Source organism: Balaenoptera musculus, chromosome 1, assembly GCF_009873245.2.
Source record: "Balaenoptera musculus isolate JJ_BM4_2016_0621 chromosome 1, mBalMus1.pri.v3, whole genome shotgun sequence".
Taxonomy (NCBI): Eukaryota; Metazoa; Chordata; class Mammalia; order Artiodactyla; family Balaenopteridae; genus Balaenoptera; species Balaenoptera musculus.
The window spans coordinates 97,779,960-97,794,228 of NC_045785.1; positions in this window are offsets into that span (position 1 = coordinate 97,779,960).

Sequence of the window (14,269 nt, forward strand, 5' to 3'; positions counted from 1 at the left end):
GGTAACTGCAATCCGGACTCCGTGGCCATGACAGTACTGAGCCAACAGTTCCAGAGGACCCAGTAGTAACAGGGGAGGCAGCACACACAAATTAGGCCTCCAGACTGCAGCAGTACCCCAGACACAGGGAGCCAGGCATCAGCAGTGGCAAGGCCCATGACCTCAGTCCCTCCAGTTCTGGTGGTGCCTGGACTCTGGCACTCTTGCATCTGACAATCCCAGATGCATCAAAGGCACCCACAACCCCCTTCCAACCCCACCTTCCCACTGCCTTTGCTGTGGCAGTGTTGCCCACCACCCAGGCATCCCTGGACCCAGTGGAGGTGCCCACCATCCTGATGCCCTTGGCAGTGACCCTGGCAACAATGGCAACATTGGCAACAGCAAGGCACCAGAGATTCTGGAGGCAAAGCAGCAAGGGCATAAGTGACACCTCTGGCAGAGGCGGTGGAGGGTGGAAAGTCAATTTTCAAATATAGCCAGAGACAGTTCAGGTAAGAGAAATGAAAACTTGTGCTATAGCACTACCTACTAGAAAAAAAAAAAAAAGGCCTCTAATAACCAACATGTTGAATTGTTAAAGTCAAAGTGAAAAGAGTTTTACCTAATTAAAAAAGGTGTTTGCTACTTCAAAAGTGCCAGCAGAGGAACAACTCATTAAGCACAATGAAAAACCATGGTAATATGGTATCACAAAAAGAAAACGGCAATTCTCAGAAAACCAAACTTAAAGTCATGAAAGAGTGTGAACTAACTGATAGAGAATTGAAAATATCTGTCATGAAAGAACTCAATGAGCTACAAGAAAATTCAGAAAGACAGTTCAATGAGCTCAGGAATAAAATTAATGAACAGAAGGAATGCTTTACTGAAGAGACTGAAACTCTAAAGAAGAACAAAACAGAAATTCTGGAGCGAAGAACTCAATAAATGAGATGAAGAAAGCATTAAAAGCATTGGAAATAGAGCAGACCATAAGGAAGAGAGAACTAGTAAGTTCAAAATCTATGAATGATTCAGGTAGAAGAGAAAAGAGAACTAAGATTTTTTAAATGAATAAATTCTATGAGAATTATCCAATTCCATTAGGAAAGGCAACATAAGGCTAATGGGTATCCCAGAAGGAGAAGAGAGGGAGAAGGGAACAGAGAGTTTATTTAAAGAAATAATAGGTTAGAACTCCCAAGCCTGGGAAGGAACTGGATATACAAGTTCACAAAGATAAGAGAACACATAATTATCTCAGTGCAAGAAGACCTTTTCCAAGACACATTATATTAAAACTGTCAAAAGTCAATGACAAAGAAAGAATTTTAAAGGCAGCCAGGGGGAAAAAAAAGACAGTAACCTACAAGGAACCCCCATTAGGCTTTCAGTAGATTTCTCAGCAGAAACTCTACAGCCCAGGAGAAAGTGGGATGACATACTCATAATATTGAAAGATTAAAAACTGTCAGCTGAGAATACTCTGCCCAGCAAATTTATACTTAATTATAACGAAGAAATAAAGGCTTTCCTAGACAAACAAAAGCTGAGGGAGTTCATCATCACTAAACCTGCCTTAAAAGAAATGTTGAAAACACTTCTCACTACCTCTACTTCAACTACTTTGGTGTCTTTGCTGTTTCTCCAGTAGTCCAGGCATGTTACTGCCTCAGGGCTTTTGCACAAGCTAGAATACTCTTTCCCAAGATTTCCATTTGACTTTCTGCCTCACTTCCTGTAGGCCTTTCCTCGAAGCTACCTTCTCGGTGGGCCCCTTCCTGGCCATGAAACTCCCTTTTCCCTTCTTCCCTGTCTGTGATTCCTTTGTTTTTCCTTGGCAAAATCAATACCTGACATCCCATACATTTTATGTATTTACCATTTTCATTGCCTCCCCTGCTAGAATTGACCTCTAGGAGAACAAGGATTTCTGTTCACTGCTATATTCCCAAAGCCTAGAGCAGTACCTGACATAATATAAGAGTTTAATAAGTACCTGTTGAATGAATAAATCAATGAGGGCAGGAAGGGAAATGATGAACAAGTTGAATAAGCCAAGTATTGGACTTTATATAGGTTATCTCCTACATGGTGAATATTGTCCTTGTGCTACAGGTGAAGAAATTGAGATATTGTGAGGAAAATTTGCCCAAGATTATGAAGTTAATAGTTAGCAGAGCTTATTTTCAAAGTTGGGCTTCTCTGGCTCCCTCTACACCATAATGTTGCCTTGTAGAAAGCAATGTCACAATGACTTCGGCGGGGGTGGGGGTGGTGGTGCTGTTGCTTAGCAGCCAGTCTGAGTTACACCCATCAAATTCTTGGTTAAAGTCCACTTGTAAGAGTGGTCACTCATGGAGATGGTATACAAGAGAGTCAGGGTTTTTAAAAGTCACTTTGATAGAGAGTTCTGGTTCAGAGCTTCTCAGAGATCTTCAAAGTTCATGCCATCTGGTCTACCCAGGAACATGAAGGGAAACAAAATTATGCTACAGATCACCCAGCCATTCCTTTGGGACTTTGATCATGGTAATCATATTCTTGGACTCTAGCACATGTATGAAAACTCATTCCTTCAGTATTGGAGTCTAATTGGAGAGAGGTAGAGGAAGGACCTTGATTCTCGTGGGGATAGAGGCAGTGCTCCACTCACCAAGTCATGAGCCTTGACTGGGAGTGGCACCCATCCAGATGAAAGGATACCATTTAAAAATTTTCACAAAGGTACCCTTGGAGTTAGCTATAACCCTGGGCATGGAGGTGGTAGATTGGAAGTGCATTAATATTTGTTCAATGTCAATTATAGGTTAGTCACTTGCTGTGCAAGATTTGTCTGTGTTATCTCCTAAATTCTCATGGCAACCCTAAGAAGCAAGAAATGATTAGTGCTATTTTATAGATGAACCAAAGCTTAGGTGGTTTAAGTAACTTCCACAAGGTCATGGAGCTAGTAAATAACAGACCTGTACCTATTAGAAACCAGTTCTGAGGGGCTTCAAAGCCTGTGTTCATTCTTCTACCAACAAATGAAAGAGAGTGGTATTTAAGAAAGTCAGGAAAGTGGGATTTAGAAAGTCTATTATCCTCTCCTTTGTTTCCCTTCTCAAGACACATCCATCCTCCAGCAGAATCCCTATTGTCTTGATCAGAGGATCTCAATTCTGTTTAGACCCAAGTCCTGCTTTGAGTAACAAATTATTTTGTAACTCCCCCTTTATTATCCTAAGATTACCTTCATAGATAGCATAACCTACTAATATAATGCTATAATTGTAAAGGAGGAAACAATATAATGCTATAATTGTAAAGGAGGAAAAATAATTCCTAATAAAATAATAGTATTGCAATATATAAACGCTCAGAAACAACTACTTTAGAAGAATAACATAGTCAGGCTCTTGCACCATACAATGAATAATGAGTAAGGCTAGAATTAAGAGAGAAGGTTAAATGTCATTTCATACAAGTAGTTTAGGAAAGTAAAAGAGCAGTGTTATAAGTGGACATCATAACAAAAACTAATGTTAGGAGAATTAGTAACACTCTAGACTTACTGGTTTCTGGTAACAGAAGAAGGTAAATAGCTTTAGTTAAAAGAAGGATAATACTCGACAAATTACAAATCATTGAAGAAAAAAAAAAAAGTGAAGTGGGTGTGACTATGTTATTCTTGTAAAGAAGTGAGTAAATAATGTTAATGTGCCAGATTTTTAAAAATAAGCCATTTTATTGGTCTATCTTACATACCAAAAAAGGCCCAAATCATAACTGAACAGATTAATGAAATATGCAAGGTGAACTCATTGGTTTAAGCAGTACCCAGTTCAAGAAATAGGGAGAGTTAGCCAAGATGGAGGAGTAGAAATACCCTGAGCTCACCTTCTTTCATGAGCACATGAAAATTACGACAATTTACAGAACACCTATCAATGAAAAAGAAAAGAGCCTACTAGAAAAGATCTTCTACAACTAAAGATATAAAGGAGGAACTAAAATGAGATGGGTAGGAGGGGTGGAGTTGCAGTATAGTCAAGACTGATACCCCTGGGTATCATACACTGTGATCAAGTGGGTTTTATCCCAGGGATGCAAGGATTTTTCAGTATCCACGAATCAATCAATGTGATACACCACATGAACAAACTGAAGAATAAAAACCATATGATATTCTCAATAGGTGCAGAAAAATCTTTTGACAAAATTCAACATCCATTTATGATAAAAACTCTCCAGAACATGGGCATAGAGAGAACATATCTTAGCGTAATAAAGGCCATATACGACAAATCCACAGCTAATATCATACTCAACGGTGAAAAGCTGAAAACATTTCCTCTAAGATCAGGAAAAAGACAAGGATGTCCACTCTCACCACTATTATTCAACATCATATTGGATGTCCTAGCCACAGCAATCAGAGAAGAAAAAGAAATAAAAGGAGTCCAAATTGGAAAAGAAGAAGTAAAACTCTCACTGTTTGCAGATGACGTGATACTATACATAGAAAATCCTAAAGATGCCACCAGAAAACTAGAGCTCATCAATGATTTGGTAAAGTTGCAGGATACAAAATTAATATACAGAAATCTATTGCATTTCTATACACAAACAGAAAACTATCAAAAAGAGAAATTAAGGAAAAAATTCCATTAACAATTATATCAAAAAGAATAAAATACCTAGGAAAAAACCTACCAAAGGACGTAAAGGACCTGTACTTGGAAAACTATAAGACACTGATGAAAGAAATTGAAGATGAAACAAACAGATGGAAAGATACACCATGTTCATGGATTGGAACAATTAATATTGTTAAAATGTCCATACTACCCAAGGCAATCTACAGATTCAATGCAATCCCTATCAAAGTACCAAGGGCAATTTTCACAAAACTAGAACAAATAATTTAAAAATTTGTATGGAAACACAAAAGACCCTGAATAGTCCAAACAATCTTGGGAAAGAACAGAGCTGGAGGTATCATGCTCCCTGGCTTCAGACTATACTACAAAGCTACAGTGATCAAAACAGTATGGTCAGGCACAAAAACAAACACATGCCCAATGGAACAGAATAGAGAGCTCAGAAAGAAACCCACACATGTATTGTCAATTATTCTATGACAAAGGACCCAAGAATATACAATGGAGAAAAGGCAGTCTCTTCAATAAGTGATGCTGAGAAAACCTGGACAGCTACATGTAAAAGAATGAAATTAGAACATTTTTCACACCATGTACAAAAATAAACTTAAAATGGATTCAAGACCTAAATGTAAAGCCTGAAATCATGAATCTCCTAGAAGAAAGCAAAGGTGGAACACACTTTGACATAAATAGTAGTAATTTTTTTTGGCTCTGTCTCCTAAGGTAAAGTAAACAAAAGCAAAAATAAACAAATGGGACCTTATGAAATCTAAAAACTTTTGCACAGCAAATGAGATCATCAACAAAATGAAAAGATAACCTACTGAATGGGAGAAAATATTCTAAATAGTATGACTAATAAGGGGTTAATATCCATCATATATAAACAGCTCATACAATTCAACATCAAAAAAACAGCCCTATTAGAAAATGGGCAGAAGACCTGAAGAGATATTTTTCCAAAGAAGACATGTAGATGACCAACAGGCACATGAAGAGATGCTCAATGTTGCTAATCATCAGAGAACTGCAAATGAAAACCAAAATGAGAGATCACCTCACATCTGTCAGAAGGACTGTCATCAAAAAGACCACAAATAACAAATGTTGGTGAGGATATGGAGAAAAGGGAGCCCTTGTACACTGTTGGTGGGAGTGTAATTGGTGAAGCCACTATGGAAAACAGTATGAAAGTTCTTTTAAAAACTAAAAATAAACCTAAATGTCCATCGACAGATGAATGGATAAAGAAGATGTGGCACATATATACAATGGAATATTACTCAGCCATAAAAAGAAATGAAATGGAGGTATTTGTAATGAGGTGGATGGAGTTAGAGTCTGTCATACAGAGTGAAGTAAGTCAGAAAGAGAAAAACAAATACAGTATGCTAACACATATATACGGAATCTAAGGGAAAAAAAAAAAAAAAGGCCATGAAGAACCTAGTGGCAAGACGGGAATAAAGACACAGACCTACTAGAGAATGGACTTGAGGATATGGGGAGGGGGTGGGGTGAGATGTGACAGGGTAAGAGAGTGTCATGGACATATATACACTACCAAATGTAAAATAGATAGCTAGTGGGAAGCAGCCGCATAGCACAGGGAGATCAGCTCGGTGCTTTGTGACCACCTAGAGGGGTGGGATGGGGAGGGTGGGAGGGAGGGAGATGCAAGAGGGAAGAGAAATGGGAACATATTGTATATGTATAACTGATTCACTTTGTTATAAAGCAGAAGCTAACACACTATTGTAAGGCAATTATACTTCAATAAAGATGTTTAAAAAAAAAAAAAAAAGAATTCTAAAAAAAAAAAAAAAACTAAAAATAGAACTACCATATGATCCAGTAATTCCACTTCTGCGTATATATCCAAAGAAAACAAAAACACTAATTTGAAGAGATACATGCACCCCAATGTTCATAGCAGAATTATTTACAATAGCCAAGGTATGGAAGCAACCTAAGTGTCCATCAACAGATGAATGGATAAAGAAGATGTGAGATATATATATATACACACATACACACAATGGAATACTATTCAACCATGGAAAGTAACAACTGCTATTTTTATTATTATTGTTGCTATTTGCAACAACATGGATGGAGCTGGGGGTTATTATGGTAAGTATGATAAGTCAGACAGAGACAGACAAATACTGTATGACATCACTTATATGTGGAATCTAAAAAATAAAGTAAAATAATGAATCTAACAAAAAAGAAACAGACTCACAGATATAGAGAACAAACTAGTGGTTACTAGTGGGGAGAGGGAGGGGAGAGGGGCAAGATAGGGGTAGGGGATTAAGATGTACAAGCTACTATATATAAAATAAATAAGCTACAAATATATATCATACAGCACAGGAATATAGCCAACATTTTATAATAACTATAAATGGAGTATACTCTATAAAAAATTTGAATCTATGTTGTACATTTTAAACCAATATTATATTGTAAATCAACAGTACCTCAATTAATAAAAAATTGTAACATGGCTTTCACTCCAAAAGCACACTTCATGTTCCCTTTTAGTTACTCCTTCAACCCTCCTTTACAAAGGTACCCCATCCTGATTTCTAACATATAGATGAGCTTTGCCTATTTTTGAACATTATGTAAATTTACTCATACAGTGTGTAAATATTCATGTCTGAAGTATTTCATTTAACATTGTGAGATTAATCTACATTATTAAATGTGCAGGATTTTATTCATTTTCATTGCTGTATAGTATTCATTTATACTAGGATACCACAACTTATTCTTCCATTCTAATTTTTTTTTAAACATCTTTATTGGAGTATAATTGCTTTACAATGGTGTGTTAATTTCTACTTTATAAAAAGGGAATCAGCTATATATATATACATATCTCCATATCTCCTCCCTCTTGCGTCTCCCTCCCACCCTCCCTATCCCACCCTTCTAGGCAGTCACAAAGCATCCAGCTGATCTCCCTGTGCTATGCGACTGCTTCCCAATAGCTATCTGTTTTACATTTGGTAGTGTATATAAGTCCAGGCCATGCTTTCACTTCATCCCAGCTTACTCTTCCCCCGCACTGAGTTCTCAAGTTCATTCTCTACGTCTGTGTCTTTATTCCTATCCTGCCTCTAGGTTCTTCAGAAACATTTTTTTTAATTTAATATATATGTGTTAGCATACGGTATTTGTTTTTCTCTTTCTGACTTACTTTTTTTTAATCTTTTCAATAGAACCCCTTTTATTATTTTTTTAACATCTTTATTGAGTATATTTGCTTTACAATGGTGTGTTAGTTTCTGCTTTATAACTAAGTGAATCAGCTATACATATGCATATATCCCCATATCTACTCCCACTTGCATCTCCCTCCGAACCTCCCTATCCCACCCCTCCAGGTGGTCACAAAGCACTGAGCTGATCTCCCTGTGTTATGCAGTTGCTTCCCACTAGCTATCTACTTTACATTTGGTTGTATATATAAGTCCATGCCACTCTCTCACTTTGTCCCAGCTTACCCTTTCCCCTCCCTGTGTCCTCAAGTCCACTCTTTACGTCTGCATCTTTATTCCTGTGCTGCCCCTAGGTACTTCATAACCTTTTTTTTTTTTTTAGTTTCCATATATATGTGTTAGCATATGGTATTTGTTTTTCTCTTTCTGACTTACTTCACTCTGTATGACAGACTCTAGGTCCATCCACCTCATGACTAATAACTCAATTTCGTTTCTTTTTATGGCTGAGTAATATTCCATTGCATATATGTGCCACATCTTCTTTATCCGTTCATCGGTTGATGGACACTTAGGTTGCTTCCATGTCCTAGCTATTGTAAATAGAGCTGCAATGAACATTGTGGTACATGACTCTTTTTGATTTATGGTTTTCTCAGGGTATATGCCCAGTAGTGGGATTGCTGGGTTGTATGGTAGGTCTATTTTTAGTTTTTTAAGGAACTTCCATACTGTTCTCCATAGTGGCTGTATGAATTTACATTCCCACCAACAGTGCAAGAGGGTTCCCTTTTCTCCACACCCTCTCCAGCATTTATTTTTTGTAGATTTTTTGATGATGGCAATTCTGACTGGTGTGAGGGGATACCTCATTGTAGTTTTGATTTGCATTTCTCTAATAATTAGTGATGTTGAGTGTCCTTTCATGTGTTTGTTGGTAATCTGTATGTCTTCTTTGGAAAATAGTTGATTTAGGTCTTCTGCCCATTTTTGGATTGGATTGCTTTTTTGATATTGAGCTGCATGAGCTGCTTGTAAATTTTGGAGATTAATCCTTTGTCAGTTGCTTCAGTTGCAATTATTTTCTCCCATTCTGAGGGTTGTCTTTTTGTCTTGTTTATGGTTTCCTTTGCTGTGCAAAAGCTTTTACGTTTCATTAGGTCCCATTTGCTTATTTTTGTTTTTATTTCCATTTCTCTAGGAGGTGGGTCAAAAAGGATCTTGCTGTGATTTATGTCATAGAGTGTTCTGCCTATGTTTTCCTCTAACAGTATTATAGTGTCTGGCCTTATATTTAAGTCTTTAATCCATTTTGAGTTTATTTTTGTGTAAGGTGTTAGGGAGTGTTCTAATTTCATCCTTTTACATGTAGCTGTCCAGTTTTCCCAGCACTACTTAATGAAGAGGCTGGCTTTTCTCCATTATATATCCTTGCCTCCTTTATTAAAAATAAGGAGATCATATATACATGGGTTTATCTCTGCCTTTCTATCCTGTTCCATTCATCTATATTTCTGTTTTTGTGCCAGTACCATACTGTCTTGATTATTGAGCTTTATAGTATACTCTGAAGTCCAGGAGCCTGATTCCTCCAGCTCCATTTTTCTTTCTCAAGATTGCTTTGGCTATTCGGGGTCTTTTGTATTTCCATACAAATTGTGAAATTTTTTGTTCTAGCTCTGTGAAAAATGCCATTGGTAGTTTGATAGGGATTGCATTGAATCTGTAGACTGCTTTGGGGAGTATAGTAATTTTCACAATGTTGATTCTTCTGATCCAAGAACGTGGAATATCTCTCTATCTCTTTGTATCATCTTTAATTTCTTTCATCAGTGTCATAGTTTTCTGCATACAAGTCTTTTGTCTCGTTAGGTAGGTTTATTCCTAGGTATTTTATCCTTTTTGTTGCAATGGTAAATGGGAGTGTTTCCTTAATTTCTCTTTCAGATGTTTCATCATTAGTGTATAGGAATGCAAGAGACTTCTGTGCATTAATTTTGTATCCTGCTACTTTACCAAATTCATTTATTAGCACTAGCAGTTTTCTGGTAGCATATTTAGGATTTTCTATGTGTAGTATCATGTCATCTGCAAACAGTGACAACTTTAATTCTTCATATCCGATTTGGATTCCTTTTATTTCTTTTTCTTCTCTGATTGCTGTGGGTAAAACTTCCAAAACCATGTTGAATAATAGTGGTGAGAATGGACAACATTGTCTTGTTCCTGATCTTATAGGAAATGGTTTCAATTTTTCACCATTGAGAAAGATGTTGGCTGTGGGTTTTTCATATACGGCCTTTATTATGTTGAGGTAAGGTCTCTCTATGCTTACTTTCTGGAGTGTTTTTATCATAAATGGGTGTTGAATTTTGTTGAAAGTTTTTCTGCATCTATTGAGATGATCATATGGTTTTTATCCTTCAACTTGTTACTATGGTGTATCACATTGATTGATTTGTGTATATTGAAGAATCCTTGCATCCCTGGGATAAATCCCACTTGATCGTGGTGTATGATCCTTTTAATGTGTTGTTGGATTCTGTTTGCTAGTATTTTGTTGAGGATTTTTGCATGTATATTCATCAGTGACATTGGTCTGTAATTTTCTTTTTTTGTGGTATCTTTGTCTGGTTTTCATATCAGGGTGATGGTGGCCTCATAGAATGAGTTTGGGAGTGTTCCTTCCTCTGCAATTTTTTGAAAGAGTTTGAGAAGGATGGGTGTTAGCTCTTCTCTAAATGTTTGATAGAATTCACCTGTGAAGCCATCTGGTCCTGGGCTTTTGTTTGTTGGAAGATGTTTAATCACAGTTTCTATTTCATTACTTGTGATTGGTCTGTTGATATTTTCTGTTTCTTCCTGGTTCAGTCTTGGAAGGTTATACCTTTCTAAGAATTTGTCCATTTCTTCCAGGTTGTCCATTTTATTGGCATAGAGTTGCGGGTAGTAGTCTCTTAGGATGCTTTGTATTTCTGCAGTGTCTGTTGTAACTTCTCCTTTTTCATTTCTAATTTTATTGATTTGTGTCCTCTCCCTGTTTTTCTTGATGAGTCTGGCTAATGGTTTATTAATTTTGTTTATCTTCTAAAAGAACCAACATTTAGTTTTATTGATCTTTGCTATTGTTTTCTTTGTTTCTATTTCTTTTATTTCTGTTCTGATCTTTATGATTTCTTTCCTTCTGCTAACTTTGGGTTTTGTTTGTTCTTCGTTCTCTAGTTCCTTTAGGTGTAAGGTTAGATTGTTTACTTGAGATTTTTCTTTTTTCTTGAAGTAGGCTTGTATAGCTATAAACTTCTCTCTTAGAAGTGCTTTTGCTGTATCCCATAGGTTTTGGATCATCGTGTTTTCATTGTCATTTGTCTCTAGGTATTTTTTGATTTCCTCTTTGATTTCTTCAGTGATCTCTTGGTTATTTAGTAACGTATTGTTTAGCCTCCATGTGTTTGTGTTTTTTACGTTTTTCCTTGTAATTCATTTCTAATCTCATAGCATTGTGGTCAGAAAAGATGCTTGATATGATTTCAATTTTCTTAAATTTACTGAGGCTTGATATGTGACCCACAATGTGATCTATCCTGGAGAATGTTCTGTGTGCACTTGAGAAGAAAGTGTAATCTGCTGTTTTGGGATGGAATGTCCTACAAATATCAATTAAATCTATCTGGTCTATTGTGTCATTTAAAGCTTCTGTTTCCTTATTTATTTTCATTTTGGATGATCTGTCCATTGGTGTAAGTTAGGTGTTAAAGTCCCCCACTATTATTGTGTTACTGTCAATTTCCTCCTTTATAGCTGTTAGCAGTTGCCTTATGTATTGAGGTGCTCCTATGTTGGGTGCATATATATTTATAATTGTTATAGATTCTTCTTGGATTGATCCCTTGATCATTATGTGGTGTCCTTCCTTGTCTCTTGTAACATTCTTTGTTTTAAGGTCTATTTTATCTGATATAAGTATAGCTACTCCAGCTTTCTTTTGATTTCCATTTGCATGGAATATCTTTTTCCATCCCCTCACTTTCAGTCTGTATGTGTCCCTAGGTCTGAAGTGGGTCTCTTGTAGACAGCATATATATGGGTCTTGTTTTTGTATCCATTCAGCAAACCTGTATATTTTGGTTGGAGCATTTAATCCATTCACGTTTAAGGTAATTATCGATATGTATGTTCCTATGACCATTTTCTTAATTGCTTTGGGTTTGTTTTCGTAGGTCCTTTTCTTCTCTTCTGTTTCCCACTTAGAGATGTTCCTTTAGCATTTGTTGTAGAGCTGGTTTGGTGGTGCTGAATTCTCTTAGCTTTTGCTTGTCTGTAAAGAGTTTGATTTTTCCATCGAATCTGAATGAGATCCTTGCCTGGTAGAGTAATCTTGGTTGTAGGTTCTTCCCTTTCATCACTTTAAGTATATCATGCCACTCCCTTCTGGCTTGTAGAGTTTCTGCTGAGAAATCAGCTGTTAACCTTATGGGAGTTCCCTTGTATGTTATTTGTTGTTTTTCCCTTGCTGCTTTCAATAATTTTTCTTTGTCTTTAATTTTTGCCAATTTGATTACTATGTGTCTCGGTGTGTTTCTCCTTGGGTTTATCCTGTGTGGGACTCACTGTGCTTCCTGGACTTGGGTGGCTATTTCCTTTCCCATATTAGGGAATTTTTCGACTATAAGCTCTTCAAATATTTTCTCTGGTCCTTTCTCTCTCTCTTCTCCTTCTGGGACCCCTATAATGCAAATGTTGTTGCGTTTAATGTTGTCCCAGTGGTCTCTTAGGCTGTCTTCATTTCTTTTCATTCTTTTTTTCTTTAGTCTGTTTTAGTCTTTAGTCTGCTCTGTAGCAGTGAATTCCACCATTCTGTCTTCCAGGTCACTTATCTGTTCTTCTGCCTCAGTTATTCTGCTATTGATTCCTTCTAGTGTCATTTTCATTTCAGTTATTGTATTGTTCATCTCTGTTTGTTTGTTCTTTAATTCTTCTAGGTCTTTGTTAAACATTTCTTGCAACTTCTCGATCTTTGCCTCCATTCTTTTTCCGGGGTCCTGGATCATCTTCACTATCATTATTCTGAATTCTTTTTCTGGAAGGTTGCCTATCTCCATTTCATTTAGTTGTGTTTCTGGGGTTTTATCTTGTTCCTTCATCTGGTATATAGCCCTCTACCTTTTCATCTTGTCTGTCTTTCTGTGAATGTGGTTTTTGTTCCACAGGCTGCAGGATTGTAGTTCTTCTTGCTTCTGCTCTGTCCTGTATTCTTTTCATTCTTTTTTCTTTATTCTGCTCTGTGGTAGTTATTTCCACTGTTTTATCTTCCAGGTGGCTTATCCGTTCTTATACATCAGTTATTCTGCTATTAATCCCTTCTAGAGAATTTTTAATTTCATTTATTGTGCTGTTCATCATTGTTTGTTTGCTCTTTAGTTCTTCCAGGTCCTTGTTAAACGTTTCTTTTATTTTCTCCCTTGTATTTCCAAAATTGTGGATCATCTTTACTATCATTACTCTGAATTATTTTTCAGGTTGACTGCCTATTTCCTCTTCGTTTGTTTGGTCTGGTGGGATTTTACCTTGCTCCTTCATCTTCTGTGTGTTTCTCTGTCTCCTATTTTCTTAACTTACTGTGTTTGGGGTCTCCTTTTCACAGGCTGTAAGTTTGTAGTTCCCGTTGTTTTTGGTGTCTGCCCCCACTGGCTAAGGTTGCTTCAGTAGGTTGGGTAGGCTTCTGATGGAGTGGACTGGTGCCTGTGTTCTGGTGGATCAGGTTGGATCTTGTCTTTCTGGTGGGCAGGACCATGTCCAGTGGTGTGTTTTGGGGTGTCTGTGACCTTATTATGATTTTAGGCAGCCTCTCTGCTAATGGGTGGGGTTGTTTTCCTGCCTTGAAAGTTGTTTGGCATGGGGTGTCCAGCACTGTAGCTTCCTGGTCGTTGAGTGGAGCTGGGTCTTAGCATTGAGATGGAGGTCTCTGGGAGATCTTTCACCATATGATATTACATGGAGCAGGAGATCTCTGGTGGACCAATGTCCTGAACTCGGCTCTCCAACTATAGAAACACAAGCCTGACACCTAGCCAGAACACCAAGAACCTGTGAGCCACATGGCTCAGAAGAAAAGGGAGAAAAAAAAGAAAGAAAGAAAGAAAGAAAGAAAGAAAGAAAGAAAGAAAGAAAGAAAGAAAGAAAGATAGAAAGAAAAAAAGAAGGAAAGAAAGAAAAAAAGAAGGAAAGAAAGAAAAAAAGAAAAGAAAGTTATTAACATAAAGAAAAAAATTATTAAAAATAAAAATATTAAAAAGTAATTTAAAAAAAGAAAGAAAGAAGAGATCAACCAAACCAAAAAAAACAAATCCACCAATGATAACAAATGCTAAAAAGTATACAAAAAAAAAAAAAAAAAAGGACAGACAG